We start from the raw sequence: 15504 nt of genomic DNA, 5'->3' as shown, positions 1-15504 counted from the left end.
TGTGAATAACATCAAGCAAGTATTGTTTTATAGCGACATTATTATCTTTGAAGCAATAGGCGGATGATAAAGTATTATCATCTTATTTGTATCTATAAATATTGAATCTGAAGAGTGTCTATGTCACTAAGTCCTCGTCGATCACTAAATCGATGTTGTTTCGTTTTATATCCTTCAATATAGGTATTTGCTATTTTGATATATTGTTTATACGTTAATACGATGTTTACAACTGTATTGCATTCTTTAGAGCGCACTTTAAAGCGAGAAAATGTCACTTTCTTTCGGGAAAAAATGGAACCTTCGATATAGAAGACATTTTAGGATTGTTTAGGACTTTCAAATTATTTTATTATATTATAAAATATCGTAATAATATTTATTAAAAAACTTTCTATTCTACATATATCTAGAAATTATTTAATTCATATTCGATCCATGAAATAAGCTAGTACTGCTTTCATAGAGTAATTTGACGTATTGTCATAATTTAAGGTAAGAATCACATACTGTTGTCACAAGATACAATTTAATATCCATACGATATGTTAATTCTAAACGATATTATTTTAAAGAAACTTATTTTTTATAAACAAAAATATCGAAACTAAATATAAACGTGGAACATAGATTATAACAAGTGCGATATAACAACTTCAGCAAAAAATCATTCATTGATTTCTACACCTTATCGAAATAGGTACGTGATAAGAAATGACCTAAATACAAGTCACAACGATGATAACGTTAAAAACATTCAGACTACGACTAATTTTAACTTGTCGGCAATTCATATACGTATTGCGTAGTAATTAGAGCGATTCGCGGATTTTTTTCACGCAATTATCACACGAAAAGGATCGTGTATATCATTAAACGTTTTTTTCTGGATTTTCTTATCAAGAATATCATACAGAATTTTCCATATGCCAAATGTACAAATTTACCAAAGATCTAGTTTTTAAATCTGACCTACTAACGCGTGATATTTGTAGTTGCTAAAATTACGTTAAACACGTTCTCCTTTAAAACTGCTCCAAATACAGAGAATCGCGTTCTAAATTCCAGATGAAGAAAATCCTAAACAACAATCACAAAGTATAATACCAATCAGCAAAATAAGTAAATCTCAAAAGTTCTCTCTTTCCTAAAAGAAACGATGTTTTTTTCTACTGGATCATCTTAAATATTTCTGCAATTTTTATTGTATCGCCTTAACGCCACATAGATGTTTCGAGTATTATGAAAAATATGATTATGATATACCGTGTACCATTCTATTTGCAGCAACTCATTCCTCTTATATCTAAAATGGCCAAACAAATCTTGCTTTCATTCCATAAGGATTGCAAGCTTTAAGGATAGCAAACCTCAGATATATGTGTATTGTCAACGTTTCAAAATCCTCAGCTAAAAGGATCAACATGTATCCTTAATATTTATCGAAAAACAGCAGTTTCGTCGAGAACCTTGAAATATCAACAATATTATTGATCAACCGAATACAAACATTGTATCAATAGGAGTATCTCTAATGTTTTCTATATGTTATATTCTTGTAATTTATTTTCAACTGATTTTCACCTTTTCCACTTACTTTAACAATCCTTTTGTACAAAAACGATTTAGGAGACGAGAGAATATGGAAAACATCTGTACATTTTCTTTTCGTTACAAGTTCTCTTCCAAAATATTGCTGTACGTACGGTACACGATACACGACTTTATAAAGAAGATCTAAATAAAAGAGAATTAAACCTCTATTAAAGAACAAAATATCGAGCTGAAGTATTCGAGAGGTTGATCGAACTTTTCTTCCTTGGTACTTAAATTACTGAACGCATAGACTCATTAATATTCATTAAGCTTGATTTTCTGGTCCATTCCCCTCACTTTGTTTTCATTGAATCTATTCACCGCATCGAGCGAGACAAGCTTCTAACGATGAGAAGAAAGGAACAAGGAGATTGACAAGTCGCTGGTTGATTAAACAAAGATTAGAATCGTAACTGCAAGTATGTATCGATCATCGATCAACGACGTTTCCTTTGTGAAGTGAAACAGAGGCTTCATCGATTGTAAACCTCTTTGTCAGAAGCGTTGTCTCACAGCAGCAAGGAGAAGATCCTAGGAAACGAATAGACGCAATGACCCAGATAAAAATTGAAGAGGAACTATTCTTGAATAGACGAGAGGATGCCAAATGTCTTCGAGATTGGCAAACGGCAGAACTTAAACGAATTCATATGGATTGTTCTATGATATAATCGATACTTTTGGACGATTCTTGGTTTAGAGAGGAGGATCGATACGATGTTAAAGTGAAACTGGAGAGAAGTAAAATTAAAAGAAGGTCTGCTTCGTTTTCCCACTTTCTAAATATTATTATAAAATACTTGTACGATGTATTTGGTATTATTGGTTTACTCTAAAAGCAACGAAAAATTCTATTTGCATGCAATTTTATTCAGTACACGTCGTTTGCTTGGCACATCTATACATATACAGAATATAGAATTGCAAGTTTCTCAACGAGTTTCGCAAACTTTTACAAGGAAAAGAATTTATATTCGTTGCAACTACTTTAAGAAGAAAATTTCCTAGGCCGATATTATACAGGGTATTCGCATTATTTACTTCGAAAACTTCTTTCTTTCATAAATCATAAATTTATAAAAGAGATAGACAAGACAAAGTTTCACTGCTTTTTACGCACAAATAGAATTCTTAATTTTCTGCAGTTTTCACGTAATAACGCCACTACCACGAATGTTTTCACATTTGTTTATAACTATAATATTTCTTAAATTACACGAAAGTTAAACTTGTCTTAATAAAACACGGAAAATAAACACCGACAATTAATAACGTAAATAATCTGTATATATCCGAATCTTTTGATGTTCGATGTTGCATCTACACAGCATGCAAATTCAATAAGTTGTTTACTAAAATTCTTAACAGTCTCAAACTTTGGTATATTACACCTACCTCAAACAACCTCTTCGAAAAATGTGTTTCGATTATCGACGATTAATGAAGAAACAACTTTGTTCACAAACTGAAGAGAAAATTCCACGCTACGACTGTAAAGCAACAAAATTTCCCCTCAAACTACACTGCCCTAAACTTAGTACAGGAAATATCGGAAGACAATTTGCGTCTAGCTACTCGATAAACAATAAATTATACAAGTGTCTCTACAACTTGGGAAGCTATGGAACTGGAATCCTTAACACCGTTCGAAAACTCGAAGGAAAAAGGAAGTAACGCTGAGTAGAGGGAGAAACGATATCAACGTTGCGCCGTAAGACTTGGGCATATCGTCGTACTCTGATCGTCACATGAACAGTGCGTGTCGTGGGTGCCCGGTGAGCAAGGAGAACGAGAAGAGCAATAAAGATAATTCATGCCAGCGAAACGTAGAGAGACGGTACAAGTAAATAACGTGCACAGACTGGCCCCAGACAACAAAATCCTGCCACTACGTGTCCTGTTATTTATCTCTTGGTGCTTATAATACGTGTCATCGATGCCACGATCCTTTATGGGCGTAGTTTAATCCTGCTACACCCTTTGCCTCATTTTCCACCGAATCGTGTTTTTCCAGCGTTGGAAAATTTTTTCGTCCATTAACAGCCGATATTTCCGTTAATACAACACGTTTCATTTGAAATCTTTTTCGATTAAGTTGTATTATCGAATTTTGTATCCTTAACATTGTAGGGATAAAAAACAAAGCGTTCGCTTAACATCTTTTTCTTCGTTCCATAATTAAAAAAAGAAATCGATGTACTTGTAACGTTATAACGCATATACACGCGCATTGTTTAGTCTTGAATGGGTCAAGAATGTACTCTACCGTAAACATGTGAAAAGTTAATGAAACACATTTTCTCAGTTAAAACTAAAACTTGCGCTACAAAAACAATCCAAGCAACAAAGTTTCTAAAGAGAAACTCGTCTAAGAAAAATCCATGCACGAGCATAACAAGGGAGATAAACTTCGTGATTGCTAATACTGCTTCTGATTTCTCCAAAGAGGATTCTCGTGTCTGATTAGCATTGTAACCAATTCCATTAGAATCAAGAGAATCATAGAATCAGGAATTACTGGACTTTCCACCGGTAAAATGGATAGATGATATTATAGACAGGTATAGGTGGCAGTGACATTGAAGAAGCTTTTTTTTAAGGAAACGCAACTTATACCAGGAAATGCTAAACGAACAAGAATCTAGGACCTTAAAGTAGAGAGGAGATTTCAAACGATGTCATTACCAAAGTAGCAGCGGTGTCGTCAATTTTACTTGTTGCCAAGTTTACGACCAATAGACACGAGACGTGTTAAGGAGCTTGTCCCTTCCAATTTTTAACGCCTCCGTGTTCTTTCTTGCATTCTCTTTCCTTCTTTTTGTTTTTCGAACGAAACGAGGTTGTAGAAAGATAATGAAAGATAAAAATTAAAACGATAGTTGAAAAACATCGATAAGATCGATACGAGTTCAAAAGTAATCACACTTAAGCAAGGGAGCGAAAATAATAATTATTTTTAAAAGTTGTACGGAAAGATCATTGAGAAAAAGTTAATTTTTCTTTAGGCGAAAGATAACGATCGCTAAATTTTTAAAAAGTTGGTCAGGAGACTGGATGATTAAAAGATATTAATCTCCAAATGTTCCGGTTACCTTTAACATTTTTATCATTTATAATGGATATTTCTGTTCAAAAATTACTCAAACTAAGATATTAACTCGTATACTCCTTTAATTTGGGTTATAACTGTTACGATTTCTAGATCAAAAAGTGCAACGTTATGTAATTTTTGGCAGATTGGTGTATTGTACGGTTAAAGCTTTACATTCTAAACATCGACTGTGGTTGTACTACTCATGCCAAATTGTGTAAAATTTCTAGAAGATTTTAAGGAGATTTTGCACAAACATGTATTTAAATATAAATGATATTTCAAAACAACTAACTGAATTTTATTGCTTCCCCGTTAAACTAATCTACAGAAAAACAGACGTATGAAATATCTAGCGCGTTGTCAAACCATAAACTTCTCAAATTTTGTTACAAAATAATATTATAGTTTCTTCATAACTTTTCACATTACTCAATTACAATTCATCGAAAATTCGTACGCGTAAACTTTCACGTATAACACTTTGCTCGAATGAATCTGTGAAATTATCTTATAACAATGATAGTAATAAATAAGAATAACAAATAAAAATTATAAATAATAATATAAAATTATTATTATTATCCTCTCGATAGCTTACTATTCAGAGCGTGACAATAATAATACATATTACTGAATAATAAAAATAATAAAAATAATAATAATAGCTAACAATAACAACAAATAATATCACACCTATATATAACGACTTCTACGATTTAAAGTCTAAATAATCGTAATTCTTATTTTTATTGTTCCTTCGCAACGTTTTTGGCTTCAAGCTCCGTCTCATTAATTGAAAACGAGAACTTACAAAAGATCTTTAAAAACTACCAATAGCCCTGATCGATCTACAGAAGCGAAGGGCCGAACGTCAAACCGGCTCGTTTAATTAGAACGGCCCTTAAAATGCACCGACACTCGCTTATTCTTCCGCTTTCATCAACTTCTGGCCAGAGGCAAAAGTATGTACATACGTATATGTACAATACGTACATCTGCGAAACGAAGTCGCAGCGATTTCAAGGAAAAAAAATGCCGACCGTTTGTATCGCAAATACAGATTATTTTACTGTCGAAAACAATTGGGGAATTGCTTTTGGGGTCACTTTAATCTTTACATCTACTTCTTCTACCTATAATTTATATATTTTGTACATCTTTTCTCTTTGTTTAATAATCGCCTTACAGTCGATCTTTATCACACCAATGTATCAAGTAGAGTGGTTGTAAAGTTTGTAGTAAAATTCCAGAAAAATATAATATTTAATATTTATACAAGAAATTTAACACGATGTATTAACTAATATATTCATTGTTTTTTCGATGGTTCTTTCTCACGGACATTTTTATTCTTTTCAACAATGAGTTCCACGAAGTAAATTCGAATTCCTTCAAATCCTTGAAATATTCGATTTCTCAAGAAGTAGAAGCAAAGATTTGTCTCGTCTATCAAATATCATAATGGTTACCGTGCTTTGGATTTTTCATATGATCTTACATATTCTACGTATTCTGTGTACTTTTGCATCTTTAAAAGTCCCATGAAACCGTAGACATTCGTAATCTATTTATTAGCATCGATAACTTGTAACTTATGGCTTGTACAATTTTACTAATAACACAATATTAAATCAATTACGCAAGAGGGCCTAGCAAATGCTCTAATGTTTATGAACGCGAGTGTATATACGTATCTAAAGTTCAATACGCATGAACAGTCTAGGACAAAGACCCGTTGTCGATAGTCGCGTAAATTATTACCATGCTCTACGAGCTATAAATATTAACTCACAGCCACAAGTGTTCCTGCAATAAATCTTGGCTGGCAGCGACGTTTCGCGGTTTCCGGCGAAATATTGATCGATCATTGATCTAACGACGAAAATGGATTCTCGGGAATTAGAACAACGTTACGTATTTTTAGTATGAATGACCAAAATGTCAATGGCCCCGCGCTGATAAGCCGTCTTATCACCTTCTTGAGATAAACAAACAAAACACTTATAAATTACTAGAAATAGAGCAAATTGGATTTTATCTGCTTTCATTCTTCTTTTTCCCTTTTTTTTTTTTCTGGAATCGATGAATCATCCGACTTTAAATAAATTATGGAAACAGTGCCACATTTGTCGAGAAAATTTGCAGATAATATGTTGCAGTGGATAGAAAGGAAACGGTATATGTGTATATCGCTATCGACGTAGTACTTGGAACAGTTTTAGATCTGGGTTATTAATATTCGTGCTTTGAGATTTACGGAATGCGTCATTCCTTAATTTAATACGACCTTAAACAATGACTATATGCTTGAACGTAATTGATGTAACTAAAGCATCACCTACTGCGGTGTAATGATTTAATTATTCAATATATATATATATATATATATATTATTTAAAGGAAACATTAAATATACCATATCAATTTTATTATTACTGTTATACAATATTACGTTGGTAGAATATTTATTAGAAGATATTATCATAGTGAAAGACCAACATTTCTTTCACGAATAAATTTGATCGAAAGTAATGATCTTCTTTTAAGTAAGCATTCTATGTATTTTTATATTTTGAAAAATAAGAACAACTTTTAATACTCTAAAAGTTGGTTATACGAATTTATTCAAGATTATACATATAAAGGTACAAGCACTCGGAGTACTTCGATATTATATTATACGTATATTTCACAATATTTCTTTGATAATTTTAAAAAATTCCGTCCATCTATATAAAACAGAAACATACAATACATTGGTAAAATTTCATATCTCATATCAAGAAGCAAACTTCTCACATTTCTTCATCAAATTTTTCATCTCTTAAACTTCCACGATCTCGTTAATCAGAATGTAGTTGCTTTAGGTATCACGCGTACCACGTTTTTCTTGGTAAAATCAACTGAAACACGAAAATTATTTATCAGTAACGAAAAGCTAATCAGCGGTGAACGCGATAAGAAGACATAGATCAATATTCTCCGTATCGTTTTAATGTGCCTCGAATCATCCAATTATTTACACTTTCGCCGTCTCTTTAATCCAATTTTCATCGCACGTCTGCGATGATCGAGGGGTCAACATTCCCAATCACCCAGAAGCTACCCGCAGCAAGAAAGCAAAAAGCAACCACAGAAGTACCACCGGTTACGACCGCATCTGAAGACGAGCAACAACGGGCGCCATGCTAAAAATAATCGCTTCCTTTAAACGGCGCACTAAAAAAGCATTCCTCAAGGTGAGACGCGAGCGAGGCCGTGCGCGGTCCGTCGCGTTTCATCTGTATCACTCACTCTCGTTACAAGCTAGCACAGATTCCTCGCACGACAGTGTTGCACGATAGAGAAGATTCCACGCACGATAGTCAAAGTCAACGACGTAATAGGAGGATACTTTGCAGGGCAGAAATGACACTGTGCGCGACAATCAATCGCGCGACGAGAAAAAGGATTCCTTGTTGGGCAAAAAGGATTTCGAGCAAAGGATAGTCGGATGCGTCGTAGATCGTTGGCGGGAAAAATTTTGCGAGGAACAGAAAGGAATTTGTATATATATAATAATAGATCGCTTTATAGGAATAGATTCTTTAAAGGGCTGGAAAAAATTTATATAAAGGACTTTCCTATGTATAATACTCGAACGTGTTATAAAAATAATTTACGAGGATTACATGAAGTAGGGTTGTATGATATTTTGACGAATTTTGTGGAAAGTAGCAAGGAAGAAATAAGCGGCTTAATGCATAGTTATTGTACAAGTGTATAGAGATGGTTTTGTACAGAATAAGGCAAATTTTACGCTATGTAGGAGAGATTCTGTGCATGATAGGAATGATTTTTTACAAGCTAGAAAAAATTTTGTATAAAGCAATAATTATGGGTACATTGGCGCTCATTGTTATAGGATCAGCTTTCGTAGGCGAGACAAAATTTTGCATAAGGTAGAAGTTTCGTGTATAATAGTGGAACACGTTGTAGACAGAGCTGTTCACAGAACAGAGAAGATTCTACGTACAACGGTTGAACACATTACATGAAGGATTTTTGCAGTACAGTATCTTTGCTTTATATGGTAGGAAGGACTCTATATATAACAGTTAAACAAGATACGCGGAAAGAATTCTTGTGGAAGAAAAAGAGTTCTATTTATAGAAAGCAAACGTGTTATAGGAAGGATTTTTTACAGAATAGACAGGATTTCGCGTATAACAGCGTTATTAGAAGAAAATTTGTTCGTAAAATTCTCACGAAACAGGGAACAACTATTCCGAGAGATATATTAACAACAACAACAACGAGACATATTATAAGAAAAATATTTTACAGAATGCGAAACATTCTACGTACAACGATCAAATATTATACATGAATAATTCTTTGCAAGACAGGGAAGTACTATAAAGCGAGAAGAATTCCACGTATAACAGTCGAACATGTTACAAAAGAGAAAATATTCCGAGTACAAGAATGACACGTTTTATAGGAAGGATATTTACAGAAGAAGAAAGATTCCACGTACGACACTTAAACATGTTAAGGTATATTAATACATACTTCAAGAATTCTGTACAGAAGAAAAAACGTGCGAGTAGAAAAAACAAGCTTGCTGCAAGAAGAGTTATTTACATCACACGCAGAATTTCGCGCACAATAGTCAAACTATGGAACAACGTTACGAGGCACAATGTTTTCTATTCTATACACGCGACTGTCAAACACGTTTCCTTCCGATACTTCATAGAGTGAGAAAGATCGCGCGTGAAACAGTCGAACGCAGCCATGTGAGGTGATTTTCGCGGGAAAAATCAACAAGTCTGGCGTGTGTCGTACGATGCCGTGCGTGACGTCGCTTCGCGATTGAACGTTAACAAACACAGAGAGAACCTCTTGGCTTGTACGAACACGCTCGATATAATTGAGAGCAGGGAGTGGTTACAGAGAGCGAAAGAAGAACGAAAAAAGAGAAAATAGAGATACAAGGGAGAAAAAGAGAGAAGAAAGAAAAAAGAAAGAGAAGCAAAGAGAATGCAACGAGAGCGATCCTGTCCAGAGACGTATTATCGAGTGCAATGGCCAATCGGCCAATCATATTTTTCCCCCGTGGTCGCGTCCAACTTGCATGATTAATAATGGTCCCGTTTTACTCGTTATTAATGTCACGCCGATAATCGTCCATCGTATTGCAATTATGTTGTTACGCTCATGGGGACACCCGGTATACGAGTTGGCTAAGGGTGTGGTCCCGCGGCGAAAAGGGAGAAAAATCTCGTTGCTCTCTTAAGACGCATTATCGTGCGTAACGCATCGTATTTCAACCTCACCGACTTCGAGGGACCTCTGTATCTCCTGTGAAAATAAACGTCCGGTAATGTACTTGCTTCGTACGTGTGTATCAGGGCCGTATTCACCGCCTTCGTTTCTTCTAACAATACGTTCGAAACATCGCAACAAACGAATCGGAAGCAAGAGGAAGCTTTTTCTGGCGAAACTTTCTGACCTTGTGTGACATACTGTGGCGCGTGAAAATATTTGTCGATACATTATTACGTGTTATACGAAAGATGATGAAATTTCGTTAGTACCGTGTGACTATCATGATTATATTGGTATTTGAAACGGATCTGAAGATGTGGGAGACATGGAAGGTACGAAATCGCTAGATCAGATACCAGGATCAGAGATTACCAAAGTATTTAAAGAGTCGGTTATTCGTTGTATCAACAGGTGTTGAATAATAGCATTGAGAGAAGCTTATAAATTTAAGGTAATTCAACGTTTGGAAATGTGATTCGCAATGACGTTGGTAGATGTTGCAAATGTTCATTGATGATATGAACATGTGAATCACAGATAGGATTGAAAGAAAAAACGATAGGATTATAGTAAGATGCTCTTAAGAAGCTGTAGAGGGTAAGTGTTGGAGATTCGATTGTTTCTTACTTGAAAGATAACAAAGGATCGTAGAACATATATGGTTAATCTGCAATAAAATTACGAATATCGTGCGCATCGATCACGTATAGTCATTGCTATTGATTGACGCGTGAGTGATTTAATTGTAGTCCTAATAGTATCACAGACAGACTGAAGCTGTTAACGATCGATTGAACGATTAATAGCTGGATACTCACGTAACGTGATCATCTCGCACGATTCGAAGTTAAAGCAAAGTATATCGGGTGATTCTATGAGAACCAATTGTTACGGTTATTCTAACAAAGGCATGGAATGTTAATCTAACGTTGGGACGATTGTGATCCGATATAAAAATATTTCAAACAACGTAAAAACGTAAAAAAGCGATTTGTACGAAAAATGTGAAAAGCACGTATGATTTTGTAGATAATAATGTTAGGAATAGCTGAGAATAAGTTTTACTTTAATATTTCTCGTTGGAATTTATCGTTTCCGGTATTACCTCGTGCAAGTAAAAAAAATCAGCTCTAAAATAAATTTAAAAGTTTATTACAAGTAACACGAGTCTGAATTTACATAAATCGTTAATTATTTTACATGTAGAAGTCTTTATGAAAATTTGTAAAACGTTCTCGATTGTTAAAAATAAAGACAAATGTACGAAGAAAAAATATAATCTATATCTGCACCCCAACAGTCACGCATTACAAAATCTACATAATATTTTGATAACAACTCGCTAAACAATCGCTTACATCACAACGTGACCTAATCATATCAACGCAAACTCAATACTGTTACACCAATTAAGTCAAACACTTCCGAACCTTAATTCTTCTCACGTCAAAGAAACATTACGATCGCGTGCAAAATCCTCGATGCCAAACATCAAACGACTAACTAACTGATAATTTCACCAAAAATTACTTGAAACGAAATGGAAGAATTTCGACGATGCGGACACGTGAAGAGGAACGTTAATTTCGCGTGTGACCATCGAAAAGACCGAGCGTAAGCAGAAGTCATTGCACTCTGTATAACGCGTATGCTATGTGTACACATGTGTGCAAGCGCGTGAGTGAAACATCGTGCTTGCACGCGATATTACTCTCAACCCTTGATCAGGCGAATGTCAAGGGGAAAACACTGAAAGCGCCCTTGTAATTGGCATTACTTATGAGGATTACCAGCTACCATAAATAACAAAAAATTAACTCGTCGACGATCCGTTGAGCCGCGAGGAAAACTTAAGTGAAAGATACCAAGCCGTTTGGCTTAATTGGCGCAACTGGATGGAACGATTAATTACTGGCATCTTGCGAGTACCATCGACCGTCGATAATTGACCATGGGGGTGAGATTCATGGCGAAAGATATAAAATACCTGAACCTGTATGTTGAGTCTACTTGTCACGATTTTTCATGGCTGCAAGTATCAAGTACAGTAGGGAACCTTCGTTCGAGGCCGGTTCGGCGCGAAGAAAATAAATTACTGTGAAAAAGCAACCGTTGACTAACAATTGCATTTTTACAGTATGGTTAAAAGAATAATCGATTGTTTGATTTTGTTTCTTTGTGAATTGTTGCCTCAGTTTTCTGTAACACGCGTGAGAAACGCGTGGTATATTTTAAGAGTTCTGATTTCTGTTACTTTTATTAAACTTTAGGATGAAATAAATTGAAAAGAATTTCGTGTATTAAGATTTAGGAAAGAATTTAATATAGGACGATTCTATATGATTATATGATGCGATCGTATATATACGAGTTTATAAATAAATTGAGAACTGTACTGCATATTGTATTACATACTTTTTTGCACCACATATTTCTGTAATACATATTGTATTGTATTTTATGGTGTCAGTTATTTCTATTCGCGAATAAAACGTATAATAACACTCCTTCATTGTGAAAATAGTTTTCTTGATTTAGAATTCTATTTTTACCATGAATTGATCTCATTTATGTACATATACGTCGTTAAGTAGATTATTAGGATAAATAAATTCTAAAAATTCTAGGGAAATATATTGTAGGTATATTTAGCTAGTTATGAGCGAAAGAATATTTAAATTCAATGTTGTCAATGAAGGAAGTAATAATACGACGATAACCAGTATACTTTTACGTATATGTATGTTTATTCACTGTTCAAACAACGAATCGCTTAATTCCGCTATAAGGAATATTTTTTTAACCGGTTGCTATTACAACGATAATTGTTAAAACGTTCACACGTTGAGTTTATGGTTTTCCAAGCATTATATGTTAGACGAAGTATAATACACTCATCATTCATAACCGATTTACTATAAAGCACCTGAATCATAAATTATAAATAAATTTTAAGATAACATTGTAGCTATGCGCATTGTCTGTTAAATTTATTGCACGCATAAATCTACATTTACGCAAAAAATGCTACATTGAAAATTATGATATATACACGATATATATCGTTATATTTGTGATTATATATTATGACTAATGGAATAAATTGCAAATTTTTAAACAACTTTTAAAATTGCAATACTTTTCTGATTTTGTTTCGCATCATGTAGCATAATCAGACAAGTATTTCTGCAAGTGGAAGTTTGAATTTTTCTGAAAAATGTAACTTTTTTCTAACGTTTTAAAATTAAATATTCATCACGCTAAAAAAAAGACTAAAAGTGCGCGCACTCTAGAAAGTTTATAAATAGATCACTGCATTAATCATGTACTGTATATTTTCAACTCTTCAAACATACATGTACGCGTACATAATACATCAGAAATTTTAACTTTGTTTGTGAAACTATTACTCATCAACTGAAAGTACGAAAAGTACCTCAAGGTACCAGATTTTCATAAATTTGCAAAAGTCCCCGCAAGTTTATATTATGAAAGAAAGCTATTCTAAAAATAAAAATAAAATTTATACAATTTCTTTTTAAACTTATTCAGTTCATTCTAACTTGTACACTTGCAATCGTTTCAATTGGCGTATATCACGAAATGAGTAAGAGTAATAAATAAAACAGAAGTTGAGCATTACGACAACCTTAATTCATTGACGACAGCAAATCTCTATTTACGACAGTCAGCAGTAAACCATTTAATGACTGTTGATGATGCTAGCTATGATGAATGAATTATGATCTAAATAATGAATAAGCTATACATTTTTATGTACATATGAGAACTTTAAGAATATTTATACAAATACATTGAATACTATCATAGCATCAACAATACACAATATATAATGGTAAAATACATTAAACAAATATTAATATGCTTAAATATTAGAGACATCTATTATAATTATAATTATTATAATACTCATAATAATTATAACAGATAAACTAATTGTCAAGTTATTTTTAATTATAAAGTAGTAATTAATTGACAATTATGAATGATGCATTAAAAAGTCGTAATACTTATCCAATAAAGTAAACTCTCTCTCTCTCTCTCTCTCTTTCTCCCTCACACATAAGAATAACGTTTATATAATAACCTATACGAGCGTAATTTCAAATAAAAGGGAAAGGACAGGTGTATAGTATATTACTTTATAATGTGCACGATCTAATCAAGGTAATCGTCTTATTGACCTTCGATTTTCATCGAAACTCGCTGAAAAACCGAGCCGGATCGGGAGCATAGTGTCTTTGACCACCTCTCTGCCTGGCTTTCACGCCGATATCTATTTCTGGAGACGGCAAAAGGTCGATCGTCACATTGCTACGAGCATCGACGCGTCCTAAAACAAAAGTTCGACCGAGGGAAAAAAGGCAAGCTAGTCTCTTGCACAGTTCAACTAACATTATCAGTGGGATTTTATATGTCACGTGTTACAAGTTACCAATATTAATAAATACCCTTTCACGACAACGACAGGTTTAGTAATGAAACGAACGAAGTTGCACGAGTAAATTTTGTAAATTATAAATCGTTTGATTATCCTATTTAACAGAAAATTATAAAAAGTTGTAAAAGTATAAAAATGTCTATAAGCTAAATCTTCTAACTCGACAATTTACCAATATCATTAATTAATAATTTATCGTACAACAGGGTTCTGACTGAAAAATTGAGAAGAAAGAAAAAGACTAGCGTAGAGACAAATGCGGCTAAAATAAAACGGCGCGCGGATGAAATTGGCACGCGGTCAATGCATCGTGTCGTCTACTTACTTATGCTTTGCGTTATGCACTTGTTTTTCCGCTTGCTCGGCTGCTCAAGGGCTAATTAAGTGCTGCCTCTGAATGAGTATAGCAGTAATTAAAAGCTTTCCGCGTAATTACTATTACTCCTCTAAGTCAATAGACACGCTTATCAATTTGTTAGAGAGCGTTAGAAAGCACGTAACGATTCTCCGCAATACGATAAAAACATTTTCCGCAAGAAGAGATATTAACAGGCTATGATTCAGTACGTGTATAGGTACGTGTCTTGTAAAAATAGCCGCAGTCTTTCTCTATGTTGTTATAAGGCTGGCACCGATGAAGTTTTTCCGATATTAGAATTTAGTAGAAATCTGTTTGAAAATTTGGAAATCTAGAGGATCTCAAAATTTAAGGTTCAACTTTGAAATATCTGCTTTTGTAGATTCTGTAAATCTAGTGCATCTTGGCAATGGCGAAGTCTTTCCTAAGAATATTCTGGCGTGAACGAGCTGTTAGAAATCTAGTATTGCAGGTCAGTTACAAGCCTAAATTTATTCGAAGTAGTTGTTATATCGAAAAGACTGCGTTCTTCGACCGTTTAAATTTCGATTATCATTCAGGTTTCAATATTTTACAGTTGACGCCATATACGAATATTCACAAACGTTGTCAAACAATGTCAAAAAATCTCCAGAAATTTCCACAATTATTCAAATATTTTCACCAATCTTATCTAAATAT

At 33.9% G+C, this 15504-nt stretch overlaps 1 protein-coding gene across 9 annotated transcripts in view; it reads right to left on the bottom strand.

Annotated features, from left to right (window-relative positions):
* LOC122568925 (glycogen-binding subunit 76A) overlaps positions 1–15504 on the bottom strand; it is a 139896-nt gene that overhangs the window by 112544 nt on the left and 11848 nt on the right. The window contains exons 2-3 of one of the 9 annotated variants that reach the window (XR_006317266.1): positions 7490–7593; positions 7250–7419 (exon numbers count right to left, since the gene is read on the bottom strand). The exons of 7 other annotated variants lie outside the window; for them this stretch is intronic. The gene's annotated coding sequence lies outside the window, so the exon portion shown is untranslated. Of the gene's footprint in view, positions 1–7236; positions 7594–15504 lie in introns of those variants that run through there. One more of the 9 variants, XR_006317265.1, reaches the window with a different exon arrangement.

This window comes from Bombus pyrosoma, linkage group LG7 (assembly GCF_014825855.1).
Source record: "Bombus pyrosoma isolate SC7728 linkage group LG7, ASM1482585v1, whole genome shotgun sequence".
Taxonomy (NCBI): domain Eukaryota; kingdom Metazoa; phylum Arthropoda; class Insecta; order Hymenoptera; family Apidae; genus Bombus; species Bombus pyrosoma.
This window is presented reverse-complemented; position numbering and strand designations above follow the sequence as displayed.